Below are 27,477 nucleotides of genomic sequence, written 5' to 3'. Positions count from 1 at the left end.
GTTCACAATTGTAAATGTAGGTTCTATTACCAAAATGCCAGGGGTCTGATCTAGGTTTCATTGCTTGCTGTACAGAAAGCCAGTCACTGAGACAAGTATTGCCAGGGAAGAAGGCTTTATTTGGGTGCTACAAGTGAGGCGCTGGGAGGTAAGTCCTAACTTTGTCCCTCCAACCAACTAAAATTGGTGATTTATATAGCAGGGAAAGAATGTAGCTGCCTGTGGTGGGTAGGGTGGTGGGGATTGTGAAAAGGAAAGAATTAGGAAGGGGTAAGGAAGCGATCAAATGGAATGAAGGGTCTGGCATCTCATTTTCTGGATGAGTGATTTGGTAAATTTCAGTTCTTTGATACTAGCAGGAGGTCTGAGGGTTGGTTTCCTGAGGAAGGAACTCAGATAAGACAAATATTAAGTTTTAAGCTTTAAGACTGAGAGAGTCCATTTCTAAGTTTAATAAAAAAGACCATAAACATCAGTTCTATGGGATAATTGGGCTGGTTTCAGTTCCTTCTTGCAAGTAGGTTCTTAGACAGATGGTAGCAATGAGGTGTGAAGTATGGGGAAAGGTTGCTCTGCAGTGCTTTGAATGGGGAGGCATGGCTGGTGGTAGGGACATGGTACATGGGAGCAGGCACACGGCTCAATCAATCACAGACTCTAGCTCTGGTTAGAGTTGGTCTCTAACCCTGGGAACCAATAGTCCAGGCTTTTAGTTATCACTTTCAACATCTCTAGTATAGACCCACAAGCACTTAACCGTCATTCTTAAATCCCCAAACTCTGAAAACCAACTTTTTATATTACACATTTAGTAGCAAAACCTGACCTGAACTCAACTAACAGGAGTGTCTACATAAACATTAAGTATCCTAAAAGTGTGAATATGTATATATTTTACCATAAAATGTTTAATGGATTTGACTGTGGGGGCTGTTCTATACTCCATGGGGAGTATATCTTGTATACTACCCTATATTTTGTTTTAAAAATCTGAAAAGTGCTTAAACTCATCTCATTCCAAAGGTCATGGATAAGGGTTTTGGATTTATGCACCCAAACAAGGGTGTAAAAGCATTTTCCAAGCCTTCTCAAAGTGGAGATAGCTTCATGGGTCTTGCACCATCACCTGTGAACCCCCTGAAGAGGACATCGAGGCCCCATGGGCTGGTTTGCCCAGGATCCAGATGTCCTGTGGGCTTCACCTGCTTGTTATTCACCCTCCTGTTTCTGTTCTCCCTTCTCTTTTACAGGTCAAAACAGTGTGGGAAGAGAAAGAAAAAAAAATAATGTTATTAAAGAAGCTACTGTCAACCTAAAAGAAGAAACTGAGGCAAAATTAATGTAAGTAAAGAGTTTATTTGGGCCAAGATGAGGACAGCTGCTCAGAAGATTCAGGCCCAAGTGACCTTGGATAGGAGCTCCGTTTGGCCTTTGCTACGAGCAGATTTTTAAAGGCAAAAGCAAGGGGATACGTAGAGGGGTGATACAAAGTTGCTTGTCAGGAATTCTCTTTGGTTTACAGAAATGTCATTCATTAGTTATTGGCTATACATTGTTGAAGTATAGATTATGACCTAAGGATATCTAACATGTAGTGTCATTGAGTTAATTTTGAGCTACTTGTGAAAATAAGCCTAGAGTCCACAAAGCAAGCATATTCAAGAGGTATGCTTAGCTCAGGAGGGGAAGTGGTATGTGGGAATGTGGTCTCATTCTCCTGCCTCGCTGGGCCTAATAATTTAAAGGAGATTCACATTCCTCAGAGAGAAAGTTTCTTTTCTTTCTCGCTATAAGCCTCTGTCTTTCTTCTCTCTTTACTGCTAAATGGTTTGGCATAAAATCATCTGCTCTGGTAGAAACTTAAGGGCTTTTTACTCAGCTGTTGAAATTCATACCCACTGGAGATTCTAGAGCCGTCAGTAGCCATGGTTCCTGCCACTGGAGGAAATTGTCTTTAGAGAGTGAAGGTGAAGCCGACATTTATAAATAGCCATGGTGAGAGGCAGGGCTAGAAAGCAGCCCCGGCTCTGTTCCAGTTCCTGTGTTCATTTCAGAGACCAGTTTCCCTTTCCTATGGTTTGCTTACCTGAGCCCATAAATCTCCATCTCCTGCTTAAGCGGGTTTGAGTGTCTTGTCCATACATGAAGTGTCAGGGTATCCTAAGCAGACAGTGGAAAGTGATGGGGTCCAACATCTGGGATGTTGGGCATCTTAGTACTGGGGGAGTGTGTCAGTCTATAGCAAAATCTTCACTTCTGGGCTAGGCCTCAGGATGGAACTCAAGTCTTTTGGAGGGAGGAGGAGCAACTTATAGTCCTAGAGGAACTGGGGTCACAAATGAGTTCCAAGTCAAGGACTCAAGACTATGAGTCAAATATAGATGCCTGAGTGCTGTCCTCAGCAATCAGTCAAAGGTGCTAGACCCAGATGCCCAGATGGAACCCAAAAGTCGGCATCACTTACAGGTCATCTTTGATGCATAGAAATAAAAAAAGTCATCTAAGGGGCAGAATTTGGGTTGAAGCCCAATAATAAAAACCAAGCAGCTTGTTCTAAGTAGCAGTTGTCATTTGGAAGAGGCTAGGCGGAAAGGGTGAGCATGGTAACATTTATAGACAGAAAGAAGGATAAGCAGATGAGGGAGGAGAACTTCAAAGAAAAATGAAGGAAGTAGAATCTGAAAAAAAGTCCTGGACTGAAAAGACCATGGTGTAGCTGCCTTCTGTAGGTTATCCGTGGTCTAGATTGTGGATATAGACAAAGCTGCTAAAGGTGACAGTTCACTGGAGATGGCAGAAGCACCATGAGCAGAACTGGGACACAGGCTCAGGGCCAGAAGAGACTAGAGGATGACAAATTTGGGGGGTCAGGAGGGGAAGTGGGATGTGACTGTGGCCTCATTGATAGACTTTTCCATTCATGGCCCCCAAGGGACCATGTCTGTCAATATTCACACTCTTGTGCAGTGTCTCCCATAATGGACTGTGGGCTTGGCAAGGTAACTTGCTTTGGCCAATGATATAAGCAAACTAATTAGGGATAAATTAGAGGCCTGATAGGCATTTGCATATTGGACCTATGCTCTTTGAATTCTGAGATTGCCAGAGGATGCCTTGACTGGCTGTCATCATCTTACTACAAGCCTGTGGATGAAGCCAGTACAGGAGGTAATGGAAGGAATTGCAGAGCTGTGAAGCTGTGACTATAATGCAGCATGCCTGGTCCGCTTCCTACCTCTAGTCTTCTTGTTATATGAACTGATAACTTTTAGTTTAAACCTCTCAGTAAGTTCACTTTCTTGCAACTGAAAGTGTCCTAATGGTACAGTGTATTAGTCCATTTTCATACTGCTATAAAGAACTTCCTGAGCCTGAGTAATTTATAAAGGAAAGAAGTTTAATCAACTCACAGCTTAGCATGGCTGGGGAGGCCTCAGGAAACTTACAATTATGGTGGAAAGCAAAGAGGAAACAAGGGACCTTCTTCACAGGCAGCAAGAAGGAGAAGTGCTGAGCGAAGTGGGAAAGAGCCCCTTATAAAACCATCAGATCTTGTGAGAACTCACTCACTATCATGAGAACAGCATGAGGGAAACTGCCCCCATGAGTCAATTACCTCCACCTGGTCTCTCCCTTGGCATGTGGGGATTATGGGATTATGGGGATTACAATTCAAGATGAGATTTGGGTGGGAACACAAAGCCTAACCACATCACACAGCCTTTTGTTTTTAATTTATTGAGGCAAATTCACATAATGATGTGGTTTGTTTTGAAGCTGGGAATTCTATAAGTAAAAATATTTGTAAGGCGCTTAACAGCTTCAATGGGGAAACTCTATCCTTGTGTCCATGCCTTCTACTTACCTGATCCCCTAAGTGCCAGTTTCTGAAATGCTGTCCATTGGGATGCAGCAAGGAGTCCAGCTGATAATTTTAGAGCATCACAGCCATGAAGAATTACTGAGTTATACACACTCATCTGGAACTAAGGCTTTTGGGTTCCAGTTGTCAGCTTGTGATCTATTTATCTTTGCTCCCAGGGGGCCTTATAAAGGATACCAGATACAGATACTTCTCATGTCCCTTCTAGCTCAGTGAGTAATAGACTTGATGGTTTTTCCCTCTGATATCTGAAACTTTATAAAGACAACAAAAAACACACAGATCAATATATTGAATAACTATATCTTCCAAACTTCATAGTCTGTTTCTCTTGACATTATAAACGTATAAATTAGCATTATGCAAAGAAAAGAAGCATAGTTTGTAACACCTTTTCTATCTGATATGTGCTGCTGCCTAGAAGACTCCTTAACATGCTCCCTTTATTACATCTCCTATCATATTCTCCACTTGAGTATCCAACAACTGGAATGCAGTGTTATAGAAATGTGTAGTTATATATCTGTAATTATTTTCAGCTTCAACTGTTTCTATAATAAGCCAATGTACTTAGGTCACTAAGCTCTAAATAGGCCAGAGGGTATGGAAGACTTATATCTGTCCCCATCACTGGAAGAAAGCTCAAAGCTTGTCCTTATTGCTTACTCTGTGAAGTCTTCCCAAAGGGAGGGCAGCAGGGCTGTGTTATTTGGGGACAGCTGAGACCTGCGAATGCACAAGAGCGGAAATGATCAATGGAGCATCCCCGTTGTCCATCACGGGGAAAACCCAGAGAGGGAAAATAGGGCACATTTTCCCTCACTGCCCTTAATGCAATACAAATCTCATCATTGCATCTCTCTTTTTAGCCTGTGCTGGAGCAAATAGTTTTAGAACATGCACAATTTGAAGCAACCCCATTAAGTCAGGATGGCAAATGCTGTAATTTATCCATGCTCTCTCCTTGGAGAAGTTGAACAAATATTGCAGATGAGCTTCTTAGGTAAAGACTGTAGCAGAGCCTTATTAACTAGGTTTAGAACAGTAGGTTGAAGCCCTTTCTCAGACAAGAACCACAGACTGTTTCCACTTGATGTGATAGATCTGTTAGGGATGCTTGGGTCTGCACTAAGATCACAGCTCTTAGGCAGAGTAGTTCTTGGGACACTTAGACCACAACTCTGCTCTTCTAGGAATAAGGCAATTCAAGTGTTAAATGGGCTCCACATTTTAATCTTAAGCACTTGAACTTACTCTATTTCTGTCCCCTTCTTTGCAATCTTAGGCTCAGCTGTCTGTGGCGGCAGGACTTCTTCCACAGCCAACAGGCATACAGCTGGTCACTACAGCCCTATGTGCTACTGAAGGCTGACAGGAATGAGAAATGCTAGTACTTTCCTTTGCACAAGGGTGGGAGATGGTGCAAGGGCATTTCTATCTAATTCAAGTGAGCATATATTGAGTTCTTCCTACTGGCTAGGCCATTAGAGACATACAAATGAATAAAGCATGGCCCCTGCCTCAAAAGCTTTCATTGTCTACAGTAAGGGTTGGCAAACTATACCTGTGGGGTGAAGATGGCTGCCTGTTGTAAATAAAGTTTTATTTAAACACAACCATGCACACGCATTTACATATTGTCTATGGCTGCTTTTGGTCTACAATGGCAGAGTAGGTCTAACAAGATCATATGGGACCAAAAGCCTAAAATATCTACTAACTGACCCTTCACAGAAAACATTTTCTCACCTCTGCACAACTTAGTAATTTTTGATATATTTACAGAATTATGCAGCCATTACCACTACCAAATTTCAGAACATTTTCGTCACCCCAGGTGACATCTCATATCCATTAGCAGTCAGCCCCAGCCGTTGACAACCACTAATCTACTCTGTATCTTTATGAATTTGTCTGTTCCTGACATCTCATAAAAGTGGAGTAATGCAAAATGTGGCCTTTTGTGAGTGACTTCTTTCACTTGCAATACTGCTTTAAAGGTTCATTCATGTTTTAACATACATCAGTGCTTCATTTCTTTTTATTGCCTAATAACATTCCATTATGTGTATATACCATATTTGGTTATCTGTTCCTCGGTTGGTGAATGTTTGGGTTATTTCCACTTTTTTGACTATTATAGTTAATGATATTGTGAATATTTGTGTATGAGTTTTGTGAGGATATATGCTTTTGCTTGGGTAAATACCTAGGCATGAAATTTCTGGGTCATAGGATAACTGCATTTAACATTCTGAAGGACTGGCAAACTGCTTTCCAAAGCATTTATGCTGTTTTGCAATCCTACCAGCAATGTGTGAAGGTTTCCATCTCTCGACATTCTTGCTAACACTTGTTATTGTCTATCTTTTTGATTCTGGTTGTCCTAGTGAGTGTAAGGTGGTCCCTCACTGTGGTTTTGATTTGCATTTCCCTCAAAGCTAATGATGTTGACTATTTTTTCTTGTGCTCATTAGCTATCTGTACAATGTATTCTCTGAAGAAATGCCTATCAAATCCTTTCCCATTTAAAAATTAGGTTATTTGATTTTTGGGTTAAGAGTTCTTTAGATATCCTGAATTCTAGTTGCCTATCAGACAGTATATATTATGCAAATATGTCCTCCCATTCTGTGGGTTGTTTTTTCACCTTTTTAATGGTGTTTTTGGAAGTGAAAAAAGTTTGTTACCTTGATGGTATCCCATTTGCCTATTTTTTTCTTTTGTTGCTTTTGCTTTTGATGACCAATCTAAGAAACCATTGCTTAATCCAAGGCCACAAAGATGTACTCCTATGTTTTTCTCTAAGAGTTTTACAGTTTTAGCTTTTATGTTTAGGTTTATTATCCATTTTGAGTTAATTTTTGTATATAGTGTGAGGTAGGGGTCCAAAAAATCCACTTGCATGTGAATATCCAGTTGTCCCAGTACCATTTGTTGAAAAGAGTAGTCTTTCCCCATTCTTCATACCCTTCGTAAAAATCAATTGACTGTAAATGTGAAGATTTATTTCCAGATTCTCAGTTCTATTCCACTGATCTATATGTATCCTTCTACCAGTACCACACAATCTTAATTACTGAAACTTTGTAGTAGGTTTTGAAATTGGGAAGTGTGAGTTCTCCAACTTTGCTCTTCCTTTTCAAGATTGTTTTGGCTATTTTGGATTCCTTGCATTTCTGTATGAATTTTAGGATAACTTTGTCAATTTATGCAAAAAAAAAAAAAAAAAAAAAAAAAAAGAAAGAAAAGCCAGCTGGGATTTTGACAAGGAATGCATTGATTTGTAGATCAGCTTGGGGAGTACTCCAAGATCAGTTTGAATCTTTTTGTTTCCAAGATGTTTTGAGCATGGATCATCTGGGTAACTTACATCAATGATTCCCAGCATTTCTGAGGGTTAAGCTTCTTTTATAATGTAAACCATTATTACTGACTTCTCAAAGGATACAACTTTTACTTTCTATTAAAAGCATCATTTTATTGCCTAAGTACATAAGACCAAAAACTATTATGAACTAGAGAATGCTTTTAAGTGAATTTGTATTTTATTAATTCATAGTAGTGTCTATACATACTTCAGAAATTATAGAGCAAAATGTGGAGAAATGTTAAATCGTCTGTTTTCAGCCACTGGTTGGTATATTTATGGAGTCATTGTCTGGTTTGCAAAAAAAATCAGCTCCCACTTTGGGAACCTCTAGTTAGCAAGAAAACCCTTCTTCTAAAGCAGGTCTATCTTTCTGTCCAGAGTGTCTCAGCCACAGAACAGTGAGGCATGAGCAGGACTGGCCTTCATAAACTGAATAAAGATTCCCAGTAGCTCAAGATCAACTTGGTGCTTTTAAAGAGTTGACTTCTTGTGAAGGAAGGAGATTGTATCCCAAGCTGCTTCTCGTGTTGTCTAAAGCTGACTTTGCCTCACCTGGCTTGGGAAACTTTGCTCCCTGGATGCTCTGCCAATTGAGTGAATTGGCAGTATGCTCAGATGAACCAATTCAGCCACAGAAATACCTCTAAGATTTTTCTTTGGCACCTTCAATTACTAGTTTTTATTAAAAAGAAAAAAGAAAGCAAGCAAACAGAAATCTCATGAGAACATTCTAATCTTTCCTGCTGGCATCACCTTTCTTTATATTTGGAACAAAGGGGAGAAATAAAAAATTGTCCTTTTTTTTTTTTTTTTTTTCTCAGTCAAGACGCTCTATTGAAGAAAAGAATGAAGTAAATTGATTGCTTATACCAGTCCAGAAAATCATTCAGATTTGTATTACCTTGTACTTAGAAACATCCATTTTGCCATATTGTAGTGGAAAGGTCACTGATCCTAGAACCAGAATATCTGAACTCAACTCCCAAATCCCTCTCTTGCTGATCTCAGTTTCTTTACCAGTTACATAGAGTTAGTCATAGCTAACTTTTGAATGTGAGAATTAAGGAGAAACTTGAAGACAGCAAAGTAGCTAAATAATTCAAGTCTTGTGTTTTTTTATTACTAGCATGTTATTTGTGCATGAAAAATCATGCACCCTCCACCTCCTGAGATTCTCAACCTCCTTCTAGAGGGCCACGTTTTACAGGTGAGGCATGGGTCCCTGCAGGCTTCCCTTCCTGCTGGAGCAAGTGAAGACTATACCCCTCCCCAGGTGTGCGCCCAAATCATGCAGAGAGGGCTCAGGAGCTCCCAGGGCCCAGCAGCTTCTTCCTGCTGGCAGGAGTGGGCCAAGGCAGCATGCCAGGGCCCAGGTAAAGTGAGACCCAGACAGTGGGGAGAGAGGGCGAGGAAGTCATCAGACAGAGAGATGAACATAGCACTTCTTTTCCTCCCTTCCCATTTCCCACCTGTCCATGTAACTAGCATGACTTGCATCTTCATGTGTGTTCTTTGACTCCCTATGTTGTCCTTTCTTTTTTAGCATTAAACATTTTCTAGGCTTCTGGCTTGGTGCAAATGATTTGCCTTTGGAAAAAATAATATTTATTGAAAGTTTCGCCATTTAAATAAAACCCCTCTAATAATTTCCCCTCCTTCCTCTGCAGGCTAGATTCCCACCTGTGTTCATTGCCTCGGGGAGGAGCTTGAAAAGGAGGGGTAACCTGCTAGTCACTGGCTTCCTGTTTGTGGAGCCTGGCCCATGATGGGAAGCAGTGAGGTGCCCTGGGTGGGGTGAGGTGTAATAGGAAAGCCTGAAGATGGGGGAAGTGGGAGTGCCTCTGAGAGGAATGCTCAAGGTCAACACAGAAGAGCTTCTCTCCCTACTTTCCTGCTCTTGGGCTACAGAAACATCCTCCAGGCTGAGGGCAGGCTCAGAGTGAGGAGGAGAGAGAGAGACAGAGAAGCAGCAAGAAGAGCAGAAAGAGCAGAAAAGTCAACAAGCCTGAGAGGACCATGACAACCTGTTTCAAAGGCAGGTCCTTGGAGCCCATGTCACTGTGGAGGGGTTGGAGGGCTAGAAAGCAGAGAGGTTTGGCAGCCCTCATCCTTGGCCATAGTTCCAGAAGGCTGCAAGAGGCTAGGTGGGCTGTGTCTGAGCAGGACATCTAGCAAGATGGGCCATGCAGAGCCTGGCTGAGACTCTTGTGTCCTATTCTGGCCCAGAAGCTTCACAATGGTTCATAAACAGCACAGAAAAGTGCAGCCCTGAAGGGCTCACATGGACAGGAGTCTCAGCATGTAGACAGGTGATAGAGGAGCAAATGGGGTGAGGCACATTTTAGCCAACACCTGTAACTGAGGCTTAGGAGATGCCCTCCCATTTCCCTCCATGACTTGCTACTAAGTACTCTCTCTTGAATGGTAAACTACCCTGGACAAAGGGGAACTGAATTCCCATGGACTGAGATTACATTTTTGTCACTCTAACAGGAAGAGGGCTCAAATAACAATTCAAAGGCATTATAGAAAATTTTGTATTTCTTGCACACTTGAGTTGGTGGCATGAAATTCATACCTACCACAACATTCTTTGTCTATTCCTTGTATGTGTTCCACTCTAGCTGATGTGACTTGGTGAGTCTTTCAGACTGGATTAAATATAGTGCAACAAGTCTTTGTTAAGCTTACCATTTGCCTGGTCCTTTATTAGGTGCCAGGAATAGCCATGTGAATGAGAAGTGGTTGCTGGTAGGCAGCCTTGAAGGCCCTCATGAGCTGCACCTCCTGGTACTCTTGACCTTGTGAATGCTCTCCATTTGAATATGGGCTGACTCTAGTGACTTACTTTTAGCAAACAGAATATGGCAAAAGTGATGGATGCCACCTCCAATCAACAATTAGACTGTGGCTTTCCTCTTGCTCATTCTATGTCTGGCTAGTTCATAGGGAAGCCAGCTGCCATACCACAAGCTTCCCAAAGAATAGATCCAGAGAAAAGGAACTGATACCTCCAGAACTGAAGACCTAGTTCCTACTAATAGCCCTATTGGGGAGCTTGGCTTCTTTGCGTGTTGAACCTTGAGATGACTTTGGTCCTGTTTGACACTTTGCAGGCTTGGGAGAGACTCTGAGCCAGAGGCACCCAGCTAAGCCTCCTGGATTCCTGACCCTCAGAATCTATGAGAAAATAAATGTTTCTGTTTTAAGTTGCTGTGTTGGAGTTACTCATTATGCAGCAAGAGATAACCAGTACCTGGTCCTTGCCCTCCAGGAACTCTTGCTCTAGGATGAGCATTTCTTTGGAAAGAGCATTCATGATAATAAAGATTAGAGAGCTAGGTATAATGGCATGGATTCTGTTAATTAGTCTTCAGGCGGTGAGAAGAGGAGATGAGACCCAGGATGCTGAACAGGCAATAATGCCTGTGAGGTCTGGGATCGGTTTCCTCTGGCCAACACATTCTCCCTAATTACAAAGCTTCGTTCCTGAAATGACAATATTTCCATGTTTACTCAGTGGATTGGCGGAAGTAAGAGAAGTAGCATCTCATGGTAGAAATGAGAGAGCAGGGCTATTTAGTGAATTTAGCTCAAATCAACAACTGTTTCTGGGGTGGCTGCTCTGTACCGATGAGTCCTTCTCCCACATACTCATAGATGCTCTGCCCCAGCCTCTACTGAATCACCCTTTATCGAGGGCATTTTGCTAGGATAAACTGTGCTTGTGATTGACATTCTTAGTTATCAGCCCTTCTGTGAGGTGGAGCCACTGAAAAATGGTAACTCTCATCTGTCATTGTTACAGTTGCAACAGATTTAAATTCAACTTCATTGAAAATAGAAAAGGGTGGTGGTGGAGGCGGCTGTGAAGGAGAACTGGTTTTTCTTCTGAAAAGCCCTGACTCAGGCCACACATTGAGAGTGGTGCAATCTTTTTGGTTCTACAACTTATATCCCGGAATTGCCAACCCACTATGAGGATACACTCCCTTCTCCTCTGAAACATTGTGTGCTAACAATAGCAACACTGGGAACTTTGGATATTTTCTTGCAAATGGATTTTTCCTTTGGGTGTGACTATATTGGAATATTGCTCCTGGTTCTGGTTCTTAATTTTACGTGAGTTCGGAAAAAAAGATGCCTCAGATTGAAGGAGGACATTGGAATCAATTATATACTGATTAGCTCGGAGGAAAGGTTTCCTTGTTGTTTTTCTTTTTTTCTCCTCTTTCTGTATTGGGAAATCCCCATGTGCACTGCAATTGGGTGCAGTCAAGCTGCTCCAGGCTTCTGATAACTGCCTCAATTGTCAGAAGTCACAGGGAGTGCCAGCAGTCAGCCACGGAACTACCACTGAGCTTTGTGGAACTTTGCAAATCTTACTGGAATCCATCACATTTCATCTTGTCAGTCCAACTAGCTCACTGTTTGTTGTATGTGATATTTTAGAGATAATCACTCTCTGGGCACAGCACAATGTTTGTTTTGTCTGCTGAGCACTGACTGCCTTATCTTCTGTTACCAGCATTCTGATTCTGGAGAAGAAAATCCCACTCTCAGTCTACATGATTGGGGTGGGACTGATCCCAATCCTGGTTCCAGAAGCGGGCAGGTAACCCATGGATGGGTGATTAGAGTACTTTATCCCCTGGTCCCAAGACTTGGTTTAGGATGGACATATGACCCAATCCAGGCCAGACATAGCCATTGAGAGTTGGTTCTAGGACTTCCATTTGAAGAGTGAGAGAAGGCCTGTTATGCTCCATTGGGGTTGGTGCTACAGGCAGCTTGCTTATGATCACAGGGGAGTGCCTGTCCATGAATGGAGACCACATAGAGGATAGGAGGACAGAGAGAGAGAGAGAGAGAGAGAGAGAGAGAGAGAGAGAGAGAGACAGTGTGTGTGTGAGAGAGAGAGGTAGTGTGAGAGAGACACAAAGAGAGAGAGAGGGTCAGAGAGAGAGAGAGACAGTGAGAGAGAGACACAAAGAGAGAGAGAGAGTCAGAGAGAGAGAGAGACAGTGAGAGAGAGACTCAGAGAGAGAGAGACTCAGAGAGAGAGAGACAGGAGTTTCATGGGTCAATACATTTTTTGTCATTCCTCCTCTTGTTTAATTAAGTTTAAGCTGGGTTTTTGTAATTTGCAGCTCAAAGAATCTTGACTATAAGCTGGGAGCACAGTCTGCCATGGGCCCTGCACATTTTTGCACGATATGCAGAGAATTCAAGACCATGCATCTCTTTCCTAAGAGCCTTCTCAGAATCGTGTTTGCAGGGAGCAGTGTTGCAGGATGAAGTAACCTCTCTCACAAAGAGCAGGCTTGCACCTGCTTCCTATAAAAGCAGTGAATCTCCCATGTTCAGTGTTCCTTTCTTGCAACACAATTCATCTTGGGTGCATGCATTCATCCACACCCTCACTGTGTTGTCCCTGTGGGACCTGGCAGCGTGAGGAACAGATACAAACCAACAGCATGTTCATGCTGTTACTGGGCTGTGACTACTAAAGACTTTTGCCTCTGATCGAGGGGTCTTGGGTCTTCTGCCAACATTCATGAAAAATAACAGCCTGGCTTATTAGCTTAAAAAGTAAAGCAAACCCTTAACACTTCTTGACACTGTATGGTTCCTTCGGGCTTCTGTAGACTGTTGAATGTTGCACAGAAGCTTGGTTAAGAGCACATGCTTAATAGGAAGACAGATGGATTTGAATCCTGGCTCTACCATTCTCTATCTGATTTTGAGTGAGTTATGTAACCTCTCTGGACTTCTGGTTTCTCCTCGGTGAAATGAAAATAGTACTTCCAATTACAAAATACATGTAATGCACTTGACCGACAACCTGGCTCAGAGGAAGGTCAGTAAGTGTTAGCTATATGTAACTGCCTGGTGGTAGCACTTAGCACATGATTTTTTAAAAAAATATTTCATCATATTTTCTCATTACAAAAGTAAGAAAAAAATCATTGTTGAAAAATTGGGAAATATATGTCAGAAAGATAAGAAAAGTTTCTTTAAAATTATAATTCCACAACCTAGATAACCATTATTATCATTGGGTGAATATCAATATGGAGTGTGTGTGTGTGTGTGTGTTTTAAACCAAAGCAGAATCATGTCATATGCACAATTTTATCCGTTTTTTTCTTACTTAATGTATCATGACCATCTTTCTCGTTCATACTTCTTTTGTAGCTTTTTATGAAAACATATTATAAAATAGTTGGTATATATAACACAATATAAATAGCATAGAAATAATTAAGAATAATAAAACGGACACTTAGGAACCCACCATGCAACTTAAGCAATAGAAAATGACCATACCATGGGAGGCTTCCGTGTGCCCCCCGATCACACCAGCCCACCTTCTTCACTTACCCCCAGGATACCATGATCCTGAATTTTGTGCTTATCATTCTCTTACAATTTGTGCAGTTTTACCACGCATACCTGCATTTGTAAAAATTAAATCTGCTCATTTTAGAGCTCTGTGTCATGGTATTCTGCTTGCACGTATTTTCTGTGACTTGCTTTTATGCTGGACATATGTTCCTGAGATCCATCTATGTTGATGCATACAGTTGTAATTTATTCACTCTTGGGGATGTATGGTATTCTCATGCACACATAAGCCATGGTTTAGTAAAGGGAGTCTGGAAAAATCACAAAGGAAAAGGATTTGATTGACATCATCTGCCTCCCTCGGCAGATGCTTCACACTCTGGATGGGGGATGGACATCTCACCCCGAACCTAGCCATTTGCCTTCAGGCAGGCGAATTCGAGGTTTCCCAGCACCAGGCAAGTTGACCCCAGACAAGGCAGGTCCTAGGAGTATCATGGAGGAAGAAAAGAAGGGTTGAGGGCTGGAGGTTATGGGACAGAAGACAGCCTGGATGTCTCAGGTAGTTTATAGCTATTTAATTGGGGGAAAATGTAGAAGAGACAGAAACATTCTTCCATCAGAATATATGGCTGGAGATACACAATTGAAGAGGCTGAGACTACTCTGCATAAGAAAGGGCATGGAAAATGTTAGAAAACTTAACCTGTGTAAGAAAGCTAATGCTCTCTAACCTTACTAACTGGAGGCTAAGTCAGCATAACCTACATGGAGGACAATTTGGCTAAATCTACAAAAATTAAAAATTCACCTTCCCTTTGATTCAATGATTAAATTTCTAGAAATTTATCTTACAGATGTGTAAAATCATATATGAACAGTTACTTATTGCAGCAATTTTTATAACCAAATAGTAAAACAATTTAAATGTCTATTAATGTGGGAATAGATAAATAAATTATGGCTTATTTATCCAATGGAAAACAATGCAGCGCCTTAAGGAGAAGGAGGCAACTCTATAGATATTAATATGGTACAATATTGAAGTTTTATTATGTGTGAAAGCAAGTTGCAGTGGTGTAAAATGGTGTGTGTTGTGTGTGTGTGTGTGTGTGTGTGTGTGTTTCTATCTGCTATCTGTATATAGAATATCTCTTTTTACAGTGGTTACTTCTGGGGATCTGGATAACTGAGGATATAGATGGGAAAAAGATAAATTATTTTTATGTCTTTAACATTTTCTATCATGTGAAGCTACCAATGAGCCAAAAAGGAAGTGAAATAAAAATAAAAATATGTGGCAGGCAGGAGTCAAAGAGCAGAAAGTAGGTAAGTGAAGATGCTGGTATGGGCTGGAGCTTTGTAGAGAGGCAGGAGGGATTTGATCTGAGAGGGATGATTGGGAAATACGTTGTGAAGAGGACTTTCGAGAAGTTTTGCAGACTATTGGGGTGCCATATAGCCTTTTGCCAGCATCCTTTTGTCCAAGAAAACCTTTACTCCTTAATGCCACTTTTGGAGCTGGATTCTTTTTCCTTTGTTATGTGTTCCACTCAAAGAGAGGACTAAAGGCACCACAAGCAAGGCTCTTTTTAGGCAAAAGTTGTAATAATAACATAATAGCAAAATAATGGTAGTAACAATAAAGAACGGCTACTATTTTAGCAGTATGGCAGACATTGACTAAGCATTTTACATATATTATCTCATTTAATCCCTATGTAAACTATATAATGTTGGTGGTGGCAGACATTGACTAAGCATTTTACATATATTATCTCATTTAATCCCTGTATAAACTACATAATGTTGGTGGCACTATTCCCATTTAATAGACAAAGAAACTGAGGCACAAAAAGGTTAAGTAACACATGTTCAACATTATATAGCTAGTAAGTGATAGCACTGAAATTTGAGCTCATTTGGTTTGCCTTTGAAGATGGTGCTTTTAACACTTCACTACATTCTTTTCCTAAGGAATGAGGAATTTGTTAGGCATAGCAGCATGAGCGTATGGGCGTGCGTGCGCGCACACACACACACACACACACGCACACATCTAACTGAAGATTTAACTGTGTACAAGTATTTATGGGTCAATTGTCAGGTAGAGCTGAGACAAGAATGTAGAAACATTATAATCTTGTTCACCCAAGACAAATCTAGAGACATTAGGATTTTAGGCAGGGTAGTCATTTGGGGAATATTGGGAAGAAAGATGCCTGCAGACTGACAGGCAAGCAGGTGTTGTTGCCATTCCTATTAGGCCTCTGGGAATTCCCAGAATGTGGGGCTGAGCAGGAAATCAAATAAATAGTTTGCTGACTCCTCTAACTGGCAAAAGTATGTTCAAAACTCCATGTAGATTACTTACTCTTGAGCAGCCCTGAGAACCTGTGTGACATATTTCAGAGATGACGTGTTAACCCAAAAGCTCTGAAAAATCTCCCTGCAGCTCAGATGAGCCAAGCTGCGTCAGCTCCCATTGGGGATGAAATAGTGTTTTCATAGGAAGACTGAATAGTTCTTCTTTCTTGTCTCTTATTGTTCCAACAAGGCTAATTCAATGAGTTTATGAGAACAATTTAAGGCTTATTTTCTCAGCCACTTTGCCAGAGGGAGCTGAAGTAATGTCAGTTCCTTCAATACTACCTACAGAGGGGGAAAGTGCATCTCTGTATTGTTCCCTATATTAAACAGTTATTTATTTGGACAAGAGAATTTCCAGGCAGATACTTGTATTCCTACTAACACCAACACTTTTAATCTCTAATTTAAAGAGAAAAGACACTCTAGATTTGGGTTTCCAAATACCATAGCCACTAGCCTATGATGCAGCTATTAGCATTTGAAATGTGGCTAGTCTGAATTAAGATGTTCTGTAAGTATGAAATATACACCACATTTCAACGACTTAATGTGAAAAAGAGGATGTAATATATCCCCAAACTTTTATACTGGTTGCATGTTTATAATGATAATAGGGACAGTCTTTGCTTTGTGTGTTGGTGCAGAACCATGAAAATGATCTTGCAAGCTGAAATGAATGATCCCCTGACCTTAGCCACCCTAGTAGCTGGGAGTATAAGTGCACAACACTACACCCAAATAATTTTTATGTTTTTTGTAGAGAAGAGTTTTTGCCATGTTGCCCAGGCTGGTCTTGAACTCCTGGACTCAAGCAATCTGCCTGACTTGGCCTCTCAAATTGCTGAGTTTATAAGCATGAGCCACAGCTCCTGGCCCAATGTAAGTTTTTTGCTGGTGTCCCTTCCTCTAGGACATAATCATTTTGGGGACAGTCATGTTCCATGTTTATGTCCATGCATTTGCCTTCACTAAGTTCCTCTGGCTGCATATCTTGAGACTTTCGAACAACCATAGTGTCAACAATCCCCACCATGATCCATCTTCTAATCACACCTACATTCACTTCCGACAATATCACTTTTTGTTTCTTTGCTGCACTTCCATCTTTGTTGGCCATTCCGTCTTTCGATTATTCATTTCTGTAAAATGTCACGTGAGTTTACCACTGAGAGACGAGGAATCAACACAACTCCAAGCTTCACTGTCTACACTTGGACTGAATAACAGATGCACAGTGACCAATTGCTGATAGACTTCAAAAGAAATGGCATGATTGGTCACTGCTGTTGATGCACACGTGTTGTTTATGTAGTGATTATGGACTGAAAGTCTAGCAGCAAAGTTTTCACTTTATGCAATAAAGTAAAACTGTATATTAACTGTATGCAATAAAGTACAGTTAAACAAAATGCACAGTTAATATAACAGAGTTAATACACCACAGTAACTGAAATTTGAACCATGTTGTTGGAAGATTAGTGTTATTTAATTAAGTTGTGGTAACTGGAATTTATGCATATTGGAACCATGCAAAGAAAAGTATGCCTGTATTTTTGGATACTGGGTTAAAGTATATAATTAAAATTATTTGTACCTGTTTCTTTTTACTTTTTGAATTAACTAATAGAAAAATTTAAATCATATTTGTGGCTCACACTATATCCCTATTGGACAGTCCTGCTCTGTACCATACATTAACAAAAAATTTAGGAGAAGAAAATAAAGAAATATACAGTTGAAAAAGAATGAAACATTGTTAGAGTTTTAAGTAGTCGGCAACAAAGGAAGAGATTCCAGTCTTCACAAATTGAACATGATTGTATAGTGAAAAACAGTAAAGCTAAAATTAAAAAGATAATAGATTGGGAAAATATTTGCATCATATAGGTAAGCCAAAGGCAATTTGCTGATATTATGAAATTATTCATTCAAACTTATTCCAAAATTATCAAGATCCCAGTAGATTGTTAAACAGATGAATAGGCAATTTATATTAGAGAAAATTGAAATAGTAAATGAATACCTAAAAAAAAGTTTATCTTGTCTAGTTATCAAAGGCATGGAAATCATTGTTAATTTCGAGTTACAATTTCCTGTCCACTCTATTAACAAAACAATTACAACCCTCAACACTGTGGGAAATTTGGTGATTTCATGCACCATGACTGACACTGTAATTAGAAACAACGCTTTTAGTTAGCAATATTGTATAAATAGGAAAAGACAAAAAGACATTTTTAACCCTTGGACCTAGTAATGCCTCTCCAGAGAATTTAAGAAAATGAAATAATCCAACAGGGATAAAAAGTTATATATACAGTAACATGTAGATTGTATAAATTCTTATAGTAGCAAAAAAAAAAAAAAAAAAGAAAAAGAAAATTTGAGGACATTCTAAATGTCTGATATAGAACACTACATCCAACAGTGACAAAATACGTTATATTTTCCAAGTGCTTATGGAAGGTTTACTAGAGCTTAGCACATGCTGTGTCATAAAGCAAGCTGCAATATATTTCAAAGGAGTGAAATCATTCAGAATATGCTCTTTGAGGACAGTAGAATTATGCAAGAAATCTGTAACAAAAGCTAACCAGAAAATCACCAACTGCTTTAAAAGTAAGCTATTAAATTACAAATAACTCATGAATCAAAGAAGGAAACACAGTAAGAACTAGAAAATATTTTGAACTAAATGATAGCAGAGACATGGTGTATCAAAACATGTAGATAACAGATAAATAACGCTCAAGGAAATAATTGCCAACCTAGAGTTCTATAATAATAAAAATATTTTTCAAATAGGATGATGAAATAAATATATCATCAGATTAGCAAAAACTAGGAGAATTCATTCAGTGCCTAGAGGAAAATTTATATTCTCAAATGTATATGTTAGAAAAGAATTAAATGCTACATATCAATAATTCAAGTTTGAAAACAAAACACAATTTTAAATATCACCACACACGACAAATTAATCCAAAGAAAGTAGTAGGAAATTAATAGTAAAAAGAAAAGCAGAAATAAGATAAGCAGAAAATAAGTATTAATGCAATAAAGAAAAAAACCTAATTTCTTGAAAAATACATATTAAATGGATAAAGTTATGATAAGATTGATGTAAAAAAGAGAGCAAATTACCAATACCAGTAAAAAATAAGGAGACATTAGTATAGATGCTATAGATATTTAAAAGAGAAAAAGACATTACAAATAATATTATGCAAATTTCAGTGAAAGAAATTCCTTGGAAAACATAGCTTACCAAAATTGACACAATAAGAAAGAGTAATTATAATATTATATATCTACTAAAGAATTTAAATGTTTTATTTCAAACTTCTGCGCAAAGTATACTCCTGGTCTGGATGGTTTCTTTGGTGATTGGTAGCAAATATTAAAGCAAGCGATAACTCCAATTTTTATACACTCTTCCAGAAAATAAAAAAGAAGGTAGCCTTCCTAGACTTTCTATGGGACCAGCATAATCTTGATAGATAAATTAGTTAAGGAAATTGTAAGAAAGGAAAATTACAGACAAACTTGTAGCATGAAATATATATATATATATATACTCTAAATAATATATTAGGAAATAGAATTCTTTGATATATAAGTAGAGAAGGTATCAAAACCAAAAGAAGTTTATTTCAGAAATGCTAACGGTGATTTACTATGAATAAAAAATCAATATAGTTCACCATATTTGCAGAAAAGTGGAGATAAATAAAATTATCTTAATGATTACAAAAACACGTTTGATAAAACGCAGTATTAATTCATGATAAAAACTCTTAGCAAACCAGGAAATCAATTTGATGGTGAATTATTGGAATTATTGGAATTATTGGAATTATTGGAAACTTTCTTCCTGTGATTAGGAGCATGATATGGACATCTACATCTATTAAAAGAAAAATAGAAATCTTAACCAAGGCAATAAGGCTATATAAAAGAAATAAAAAACAGTTTGGAAAAGGCTGAAATAAAACTGTCACTTTTCATGGACAACAAAATTGTACATAGAGAATCTAAAATAGAATCTGGAGACAACTACTAGAATTTATAAGTAAATTTGGCATGGTTGTTGGATCCAAGATCAATGTATGAAATCAATTGCATTTTTATATATTGGCAACAAAAATGCAAATAAAATTAAAATTAAAAAGATATGATTTACATTAGCATAAAAACTTTCAAATCTAGAAATGTGTTTAATGATAGATGTTTAAGATCTTTATGCTGAAAACTATAAAACTTTGCCAAGAGAAATTTTAAAAGCCTAAATATAGAGAGATCTATCCCCCCATTTTTGTAGTTTAGAATGAAAACGGCCAGGATATAAATTGTCTCCAGCCTAATCTTTAGATTATACACAATCCTAACTAAAATCTCAGCAGGTTTTGTGTAGAAATTGACAAGCTGATTCTAAAATTCATATAAGAATGCAAAAGGCAAAACATAGTCAAGGAGATTATTTATAAAAAGAAAGATTATGTTGAGGACTTACACTTTCAGATATTGAGACATACCATAAAGCTATTGAAATTAAGAGAGATTGAACTTTACATAACAATAGATAAAAAGACCAATGGAACAGAACAGAGACTCCACATCTCTATAGTTATCTGATATTTTACAAAAGTGACATTGCTGTATAGTGTAGAAAGGATGACCTTTTTAATAAATGGCGCTGTTATTTGGATATCCACATGGGAAAAATAAATCTTTATCTTACACAAATCAATTCCAGTCAGATTGTAGATCTATATGCAAAAGTTTATATTTATTTGTTAATAAATGCTTTTAGGAAAAAAACACAGAAGATATACTTATTATCTCAGGTAGACAAAATTTTCTTAATTGGGATATAAAATGTACTAATCATAAAATGTTCACTTGGACTACATTAAAGTTAGGAATTTCCTATTCATTAAAAGATACCATTAAGAGAGTGAAAACATAAGCCACACAATATTGAGCATATTGTTAATAAATATAAAAAGACTCATATCCAGAATATATAAAGAACTGAAAATCATTGAGAAAAAGTTAAATAATGCAATATAAAAATAGGCAAATGACTTAAACAGTCACTTCATGAAAGAGGATATCCCAATGGTCAATAAATGTGAGAGCATGTTTAACCTCATCAGTCATCAGGGAATGTAGATTGAAATCACAATATGACACTACTATGCATTCATTGGAATAGCCAAGCAAAGAAGATGGATAATACAAAATATTGGTGAGGGTATGGAACAAGTGAGCTCTCATTCATTGCCGATAGGAGTGTACATTGGTACAACTACTTTGAAAAAATGTTTGGAAGTCTCTACTAGCAATATGCATATCCTATGAGCCAGCAATTGCACTCCTGGCTATATACCCAATAGAAATGCATGCACAGTGCACCCAAAATATACAAGAACGTTCATTGTATTATCTGAAATAGTTGCAAACTGGAGCAACATGTGTTTATCAACAAAAAATGAATACATAAACTTTGGCATATTTATACAATAAATACTATAAAGCAATAAAAAATAATGAACCGCTGCTACATGGAACAAAGGGTAAGTTTTCAGATGTTAATGTTGACTTAAATAAGCCTGACACATATGATTTGATACTGTATGATTATATTTATATTAAGCACAAAAATGTAGGCAAAACCAGTCTTTGTTTATGAAAGTCAACATAATGGCTGACTTTGGGTGGGTGCTGTGATTGAGGTGGGTTGCTGGTAATGTTTTGTCATTCAGCTAAATGGCTGTTTATAAACTCTGTAAAAATTCATCAAGCTATTTTAAGATTTATGAGTTTTTGCATGAATGTTATATTTCATAAGAAAGTTTATAAAGCAGAATAGGAACAGGGAAATTGTGTGTGTGTGTGTGTGTGTGTGTGTGTGTGTGTGTGTGTGTGTGTGAGATGTGGGATGTGGTCAGGATTGCTGAATGTTTCTGCACACCTTAGAATGAGGAAAGGTGCAGGAGAGAAACAATTGAGCCCAATCGAGTTGAAAGTGAGGAAACCTACATAGTATTCATGAGGATGGAGAGTCTGCCATGTGTTCTGTGATTCATAGCTCATGAAGGACTTCTCTGTGCATTAACTCAATTCCTCTTCACAACAACCTTTTGATGTAAAAATTAATTATTATCTCCATTTTGCCTTTCAGAAAACAGACTCGGAGATATTGGGTGATATTTCTTTTCCTTTCTTTCTTTCTTCTTTTTTTTGAGATAGAGTCTCACTCTGTAGCCCAGGCTAGAGTGCAATGGCGCGATCTTGGCTCACGGCAACCTCCGCCTCCTGGGTTCAAGCGATTCTCCTGCCTCAACCTCCTGAGCAGCTGGGATTATAAGCATGCACTACCACGCCCGGCTAGTTTTTGTATTTTCAGTAGAGATGGGGTTTCACCATGGGTGATATTTCCAAGGAAGCAAAACCATGAAGTGTAGAACCACCATGCTGTTTTCACTACACTGCTGTTAGAAAACTAGACATTTGGATGGAAGAACATGCTGTGCTCTGAAGGTTTGTGTCCCTCCAAAATTCATGTTGAAACTTAATCTCCATTGTGCTGGTTTTTGTTGTTGCTGTTGTTGTTGTTTTTGTTGCTTTTTGGTTTTTTTTTTTTTTTTTGAGATGAAGTGTCACTCTGTTGCCCAAGCTGGAGTGCAGTGGTGCGATCTTGGCTCACTGCAACCTCCAACTCCCGGGTTCAAGTGATTCTCATGCCTCAGCTTCCTGAGTAGCTGGGATTACAGGAATGCATCACAATGCCTGGCTAAATTTTGTATTTTTAGTAGAGATGGGTTTTCACTGTGTTGGTCAGGCTAGTCTTGAACTCCTGACCTAGTGATCCACCCACCTCGGCCTCCCAAAGTGTGGGGATTACAGGTGCGAGCCACTGTGCCCGGCCTGTGGTAGTTTTAGGAGGTGAAGCCTTCTGGGAAGTGAGTAAGTCATGCGGGCTCCACCCTCATAGATGGGATTAGTGTCTTTATAAAAGAGGCTTTGGAGAGCTGCCTGACCCTTTATCCCTTCCACCATGTGAGGACACAGCATTTGTCCCTTCCGGAAGATGCAGCAACATGGTACCATCTTGGAAACAGAGAGTAGACCCTTACCAGGCACCAAATCTGCTAGCACCTTGGTCTTGGACTTCCCAGGCCCCAGAACTGTGAGAAATCAATTTCTATTATTTATACATTTCCCAGTCTAAATTATTTCATTATGACAGCAGGAATGGACTAAAACAGAATATGCTATATGCTATGTGGAATTAATTATTCCTCACAAATTTTCTATGAAGTTGGCGTTATCATCTTCAGTTTGCAGATGTGGTTCAGGAATACCAAATAACCTATGAACATACGATCTAGTAAGTGGCCAAGGCAGTATCTGAACATGTATCTGTCTTCCTCTAAAGCTCATCTCTTTCTCTCAAATGTAGCTGCTAGCTGCTTATGTGTGGTATAAACGATTCAGCTGCAAGAACTCAGACAGCAGAAAGATCACTGTAGGGTGGGTCAGGGAGCCTTTGTGGAGGTGAAGGTACCCTTTGGGACAGATTTATTAAATAATTAATTAATTAATTTTTTTCTCAACTTTTATTTTCTATTCAGGGAGTACATGCACAGATTTGTTACCTTGGTATATCGCATGATGCTTAGGTTTGGGAATACAAATGATTCCATCACCCAGGTACTGAGCATAGTACCCAGTAGTTAGTTTTTCAACCCTTGACCCCTTTATTCTCTCCCTCCTCTAAGAGTCCCCAGTTTCTATTGTTGCCATCTTTATACCCATGAGTACCCAATGCTTAGCTCCCATTTTTAAGTGAGAATGTGCAGTACTTGGTTTTCTGTTTCTGCATTAATTCACTTAGGATAATGGCCTCCAGCTACATCCATGTTGCTGCAAAGTAGTCCATAGTGTATATGTACCACATTTTCTTTACCCAGTCCACCACTGATGGGTTGACTCCATGTGTTTGCTATTGTGAAAGTGCTCAATGCACATGTGAGTGCATGTGTCTTTTTGGTAGAAAGATTTGTTTTCTTTTGGATATATACCCAATAATGGGTTTGCGGGTCAAATGGTAGTTCTGTAGAAATGTAGAAATGAGAAATGAGATGAGATTAAATAGGAGACCGAGATGTGGAAAGAACTCTGAGTTTTGGGGGAATGGAGAAGATCAAGAAAATGTTGGAAGGCTCATTGGTCAGTGAGCAGCCTTGTTTGGCTGAAGTAGAGGGTTTTTTAAGTTCCAAGAAGTCGAAGACTGTTTTGTGAATTGAGTTATCCCCAATGCTCAACACAAATTAAATGCTCGATTAATACCTGTTGAACAAATGAAAGGATAAATGAATAAACCAATTGGTTAGCATCAAAATTTGTGCACTTTTTAGAAACGTAACAGTTTATGGATGGCATAGTTCATTCAGTCCACTGATAACACAATGAGGTTTAATTTGACACACTAGTTGAAAACCTGAGAAGTACCTAGAAAACGAGATGGTACCAGCTAAGCCAATTGAGAAAATATTCAGGAAAATCCGAGTGTTCTAAGTGTGACTGCTTTTGAGTCCTAAAGGTATCTGAAGGCACAGGGTGAAGGCTTAGATGAGTGCCTATCCTGGGGCCAGCACCTGCAGACTGTACTGAGAGTGCCTGCCCAACTCCTTCCATTTGGGACTTTTGAGCCTTTGTCCTTGCTGTCAGACTGGTGCTTTTGGGAAACTTCTCTATAAGCTCTGTTTTCACAAGAAAAATAATTTGTTGGGATAATGATCTACATGATGCGACAGAGTATTTCAGGCACTACCTCCTATTTGAAGGGAGAAATAGTGTTTCAGTTCGCTCCCTAAGAATTTCTCTTTTTTGATCTTGCAGGAACATTACTCCCAAATAGGTTCTGCCCATGGGATGTGGAGATGAGGAATTTTCTTACCTCAGTGTTGCTGACACTTAGATCCATGTGCTTCTGGAAAGACTCATTTCTAAGAAATCATGGCTGATTGAATGATTGTATCCCCCAGGTGTTTAATAATGGATCCATGTCAATCCTAAAAGAAGTTTCTTGTGGACTGCAATAATGTTCTGCCTGTAAACGTCTCCATTTTATCATCCACTCATGAAGATGTGAAAGCCAGACTTTAGACAGACAATTAAAGGGTATTAGTAATGTATATTGGATGAGAAATTGTGACACAAAATTTTAAAAGGCTGCAAAGGTGTGCTAAAATTCACTAGGTATTAATGATGTCATAGGTTCAGGTAGACACTGAGACAAGTGTGAACAGAATGCATGAGATTACACTGAAGTTCAATTAACTGCTAGTCAAAAACTAAAAACTAAAACAATGTATTCTGTAGTAAACACTTGCAGCCCTGTGCTCCCAGTTCACCTTTTCTAGAAGTTGCCCCTTCTCCTTGTCCAGATGGTTGCAAAAAAGCACTGAAGTCACAACATGACCTGGTACCTGGCCACAGTTGATAGGTCCAGAAATTGATATTCAACTTAAGAATAAGGATCTGTTCTGTTTATTTTAAAATCAGAACCAAGAACGGTAAGCTGGCCTGTCTTCGAAAGCCTGGACTCTAAGAAGTAAAGCTCTGGATTTATGGGCAGCCATGTCCCCTATCACTGGGTCTTTGGAGAGAGGATGTGGACATGAGAGGTGGAGAGACTCCTGTCTACATTTGGATTCCTCTGGTCAGTTGTTCCTGTGGCTCCACTGCCTTTCTCTTCCTTCAGTATTACTGTATTCTAATAACCTAATAGATCCTTATATCTTCCCTTTCAACTCAAGCTAATTAAGTTTCTGTTTTTTGCAAAGCAAAATGTTCCAAGTCATAACACATGACTTAAGCTCCAGATATAGTGCCCTGAATAAGGGTGGAGTAATCATAATACTGAATCTCCAGGTGGCCATGTCTAAACTTTGCCTTGGCCACACAAATGTGGTCAGCGTGGTCATTTCCAGGCTCAACTTTCTGAAGATAATGGTCAAGAAACAGAAGTCTCTGAGGAAGAGCAGGTAGCTGTTTAGAAATGTTTAAAGGGTTGCCATGTATATGTCAAAGTAGATGTTCTATGTTGCTCCAAAGGGCAAAACTGATACCAATAGTCAAAAGTTGGAATGCAGATTTTGACTGAATATGAAAATTGTGTGTGTAAGTATTAGAATTATCAAATAAAGGAATGGATGACCTAGTGAAGGATCAATGTATCTTTCAGTGGAAGGTTGGGTCAGAACTTAGATATACATTTATTTGGGAGTTTGATGAATAGATGGCTACTAATAGCTATCGTTGATCAAAGGCTTTCTATGTGTCAAGCACTGTGCTTGACATATGCTTTATATAAATTTACTCATCTTCATAATAATCATATGAATAGATATATCTGATATGTTTAATACTAGTTATCAAATATTATGTATAAGTACAATATTTTGGTAATTTTAAATGTAAAATTAAAAAGATAATTTGTAATGCTTCAATTGTGGAATTATGCTACAATTAATTTCAGTCTTTGTAGTATTTGTAATTTTACCACTTCGTGGCATTTTTGCTACTTTTAAGTTTTAAACTCTTTTACTGATACATAATTTTATGCATATTTATGGGGTATGTGTGATATTTTATTACATGCATAGAATGTGTAATGCTGAAATCAGGGTTTAGGGTATTCATCACCTCGAGGACTTATCATTTCATTGTGTTGGAAACATTTTAAATCCTCTCTTCTGGCTATTTTGAAATATGCAATACATTGTTGTTAACTATAATCACCCTACTCTGCTATTAAATATTAGAACTTATTCCTTTTCTTTAACTGTATGTTAGTTCTCACCAACCCACCTCTTTTCATCCCCCAGCAACACCCCACCAACACACACACACACACACACACACACACACACATACACACTCACTTCTCAGCCTCTGGTAACTATCATTCTACTCTCTATCTCCATGAGATCAACTTTTTTAGTTCTCGTATATGACCAAGAACATGCCATATGTGTCTTTCTGTGCCTGGCTTACTTCATTTAACATAATGACCTCCAGTTCCATCCATGTTGCTACAAATGACAGGATTTCATTTTTTTACGGCTGAATAGTATTCCACTGTGTATTTTTGCCATATTTTCATTATCCATTCATTGACTGATGGTTATTTTAAATTAATGAATAATTCCCAATTTTGACTCAGTTCTATAGGCTATAGTGGCCCTTCCAGATGTTAAAATAATATAAGCTACCACATTTTCATTTCCATTATGATTATTTCAGTTATATTTACCCAATTGCTTCCCATATATTTTTCTGGGTATAGTTGATAATGTCCTTTTGTTTCTTATATAGCAGGAAAACCAACTTTCGTTGTCCTATTCTCTAGCTGTGAAGTTCAACTATTTTATCTTTCATAGGTGGGTAAGAACAGGAGTAATATTTTCTATTTTACTGTTGATCACCA

At 38.7% G+C, this 27,477-nt stretch overlaps 1 long non-coding RNA gene across 1 annotated transcript; it reads left to right on the top strand.

Annotated features, from left to right (window-relative positions):
* LOC106992561 (uncharacterized) lies at positions 1-26,209 on the top strand. The gene is made up of 4 exons (XR_013401978.1): positions 1-148; positions 1,251-1,341; positions 22,230-22,520; positions 24,885-26,209. It is a non-coding gene; the product is annotated as an uncharacterized LOC106992561 (long non-coding RNA).
* The last annotated feature ends 1,268 nt before the right edge of the window (positions 26,210-27,477 follow it).

This window comes from Macaca mulatta, chromosome 12 (assembly GCF_049350105.2).
Source record: "Macaca mulatta isolate MMU2019108-1 chromosome 12, T2T-MMU8v2.0, whole genome shotgun sequence".
Taxonomy (NCBI): domain Eukaryota; kingdom Metazoa; phylum Chordata; class Mammalia; order Primates; family Cercopithecidae; genus Macaca; species Macaca mulatta.
Note: the sequence above shows the minus strand (reverse complement) of the source record. Positions and strands in the feature narration are given on the sequence as shown.